Genomic DNA, 4,340 nt, shown 5'->3' on the forward strand with positions numbered 1-4,340 from the left:
AGCACACAGTCGTCTCTGTACGTTTTCGAATTGCACGATTCAAATACTTCGGTTTTCCTTGTTTCCCCCCTCCCAACACACACACACACACACACACACAAGACACACACCCACACACACACACACACACACACACACACACACCCACACACACACACCCACACACACACACACACACACACACACACACACACACACACACACACACACACACACACACAAGCGCCAAAGAACAATTTCCTTCACACGTACGTGTCACGAAGTATCGGCACATGATCCCAGTTTCTAAAGGATGGTGCACTGATGAATTTCAAGCCATCATCGACATTTTTAAGAACATTCAGAAGGTCGACTGCTTCGACTGAGTGAGCCTGTTAGGGCCAACCCAGGATGTGAGAGATAATATGTCCACTTTTAAGGACTACCGGACTAACCCAGATTTCGGGGGTTTCCAGAAATCTTGACCTACACCAAAAGTGGGCATTGCCTTACCTATAGGAAAAAATGTTGTTTCATTGGCATGTATATTTAATTGATTATAGAGAAAACTCTCCTTGTCTTTTAAAGAAACTAAACAAGGGGCAAAAGCTTTGCCTTCGATTTTCTCAAAAAACGATTTTTCGGGATAGCCCCCTTGTGATTAAAAGTGACCATTTAACGTCCTAGTAGAAGAATGAAGAGAGCGGATACAAATTCTCATTCCACTGGAATCGAACTCAGGTCGGCTACGTGCAACACTGACAAGTCTCACCGCTACACCACAGACACCGGTGCGATCATTCAGCGCTTGAAGTACAGTAAAAAAAAAAAACTGTAAACCTCTGAGAACTGAGCTGCTCGTGTTTATTTGTGAGGCAGTATTGTGAAATCAGGCGCTCGACAGAATATTGAAATTGAAGAAACTGGCATTTTCCCTTCAGCACCTTTTATGTCCATTCAAGAGCACATTTCGTTTTGGATTTTACTGAGAGACGTTGATTAAAGGCACAAAAATGTACGTTTTCAGTTACTGTGGGCTCTCAGACTATGGAACTAACCAAACGTTGGCGGCCATTTTCTCTCTAATTTAGCCTCTGAAACAAGGCGACCTCCACCTCCTTCAATTGCGGATATCCCGACTTCTATTCAAGATAAATGGGTACGTTTTTAATCGAAGGCAAGACAAATGACAAGCTTAAAGATGATACCAGTAGCTCCACATGCCCAAAAATTGACGAGCGCCTGATTCCACCGCGTGGTGAAACATATGTGTCATCTGGAAGACTTCGTGTTCCACTCTGGATACAGCAAGTGAACTTTAAAAAAGTACAGCTACTGCTCAGTTCTGATTAGATAGTTTAGTGAATGCTTTGCAAGAAGGCAGATATATATATATATATATATATATATGTAATATATATACAGAGAGAGAGAAAGAGAGAGAGAGAGATAGACACAGAGACACTGTAAGTTTGTTTGCAAATATTGGCTCAAAGCAGTGCCTGTCAACCTTTTTTTTATAGAGGGGCTCCCTTTTGCCACCATTACGAACTCAAACTATTGTACAGCTCACCTACTTTATTTTCAAGCGTGAAATTAATTAATAACTGGTCGCTCTAAAGGACAAGCAGGCTAACCCAAATTTCGGGGTTTTCAGAAATCTTGACCTACACCAAAAGTGGGCATTGCCCTACCTATAGGAGGAGTTTGATTCCATTGATGTGTGTATTTGTTTGGTTATAGAGAAAATCCTCGTTGTCTTTTAAAGAAACTGAAGAAGGGTCCAAAAATTTTACCTTCCATTTTCACAAAACAGCATTTTTCGAAATAGCCCCCTTGTGCTTAAAAGCGACCAACTGACTGTCACTACCTTGGTGATCCCGACCAACCACGAACATTACATGACTATGTTGATTCTCTTAGCGCAGAGTTCTGCAAGCTGAAAAGTTGCTTACCTTATAGTTTAGAACATAATATAGAAGTACATGTACTTTTCATTCCTTCTGTTTTTAATCTTGTCTGTACACTGTTGGAATCTAATCACTTGACCCATGGTCATTGTTTTCCATGTCAGATAAGACAACTCGGAAAGTGCTGAACTAAGCTAAATTGTTTCTGTTCTTGGCATGCAGAAAAAGACGTATACCCACGTACATATTAAACACTAATGTCTGTATTATGATTAAGATTATTAAGTTTATTATTATTTTTATTGCTGCTCATGTATATTATGCATGTGATTGTAAGCTTTCGTGTGTGTGTGCGCGCGCTTGTGTGTGTGGGGTGTGTGTGTGTGTGTGTGTGTGTGTGTGTGTGTGTGTGTGTGTTTGTGCGTGTGTGTGAGTGTGTGTGTGTGTGTATGTGTGTGTGTTTGTGTGTGTGTACACGTGGATAAACACCAAACCAATGTGCCAGGATCTGGACATTAAAGATGTATCTTATCTTATCTTATCTTGTCGTATCTTATTATACAAACATAAACGTGTGCGTGGAGACACACACATCCTTGCACATGCTCACATACATGGTTAAGCCTCACTGAACATATCCAATTACGTCAACTTCATAAGAACTTAACCTGTTCCTACGACTTAAGGAAGCCACAGATGTGTAGCATTCTTATCCCCCCCCCCCCCCCCCACTCAACCAATGAAAAGAAATCGCTTGAACCTCGTTCTTGTCAGCATGACTAATACTTAAAAGAGAATCTGTATTGACAACCAAATTATGCGGAGCCTGTCTGAAATGGTGCAAGCCGATGCTAAACTGCAATATTGTGTATTACCCCGGAGACTTCTGTAAAAATTCATTGAAGTAAAAAAAAGCAATTTCTTCTTTTCCAGTCTTTTTTCTTTTTTTTTGGGGGGGGGGAGTGTTGGTGGTGGTGGTGGCGTAATGTCTTTGCACTTGTGACTTTAGCATTTTGCTCATTTTGGAGGATAGACAATTGGGAGGGTATGGTTTTGCTAACAAGGTTTTGCTAACAAATATTCCCTTCCGTATGATAGTCAACAAGCCAGGACACCACAAAGAGCATGAACTACTGATGTTCTAAGGAGCTAGAAAATGGTCTCTCGACAGGGGTGAAAAACTGGAGCTCAGATTTGATCTTCAAGTTAAAAGCAGTGTCAACATTTTTTAAAATAATTAACGTGGATAGGGTCCTGGAAATTAACCAAGACGAACATATAACGTCATCATTTTGATACAGCAGTTTTATGTTGATAGTGTCCCAGAAAATGTCCCGAAGACTTTATTTGACGCTTACCATTAAAAAGGTTCCGTGTTTTATGCTAATATTATGGAATTAACCCTTTGAAAAAACAACACATCGAGACCTAAAGTAACAGCAAAGATGGTACATAACAAGATTGTTCAGTCAGTTTTAAAAGTTTCTACGGAAGCCCGCGCATTGGTTCTAATGGTGCAGCAGTCATTGTTTTGAAGCTCTAAACATGGAAGGCTGGTGTCTCTATAGAAAAAAATGATGACGGTTAAGGAAGCTCTCTTTCGTTTCTCCAGGAAACGAATAGGAATAGTACAGTTTGTAAGTTTCACTTTTATTGGGGGTTTTTTCACACACCTCGGGTAACTCTGTTATCACTGTCCTCGCTTTTCTGAAGATTGCGCCACCGAATTTTGAGGACACTTTTTTAATTGGCTCATACAGAGGAGTGAACTAACTTGTTATACAAGATCATCGGTAACAATCAAGATAAAGTTTGGCGCTCATATGACCTTATGCAGTTTCGAGCGCCGTAAAACCCTAACTAAAACTTTTGAAAATCTAAACAACATAAAGTTATTTGTTGAAACAGAATTATGCAGCATACTTTTTAAGCTGTTACCAATATTTATCATTCATAATCTAGTCCAATGAAGACATTGATCATGCAGCTGCATTTCTCCAAACACATTTGTATTAGAGGCACGCAATGGGTTAACTATGTCAGAATTAGGGCTTTGAACATGTGACACTGACCAGGTACAAACTTCCAGAGTCCATGATTATAAGAGTAACGTTTAGAGATAAGAGACAATATTAAATTGTTAAAAAACATAATAATAGAATTTTTAGAAATATTTACACTGTGGGCTGAGAACAGCCTGAGGGGTCTAGAGGAAGCGCCCCCCAACAATAATATAAACTACAAGTAACACAAAGGTTAACATGCTCATTATTTCCAACATTACAACACCATCATCGTCACCACCACCACCATCATCCCTCATCATCATCATCATCATCATCATCATCATCATCATCATCATCAGCAGCAGCATCAGCATCATCAACAACATCATCCCTCATCATCATCATCATCATCATCATCATCATCATCATCATCATCATCATCATC

The sequence above is a fragment of the Aplysia californica genome, unplaced genomic scaffold (assembly GCF_000002075.1).
Source record: "Aplysia californica isolate F4 #8 unplaced genomic scaffold, AplCal3.0 scaffold00224, whole genome shotgun sequence".
Lineage (NCBI taxonomy): Eukaryota > Metazoa > Mollusca > Gastropoda > Aplysiida > Aplysiidae > Aplysia > Aplysia californica.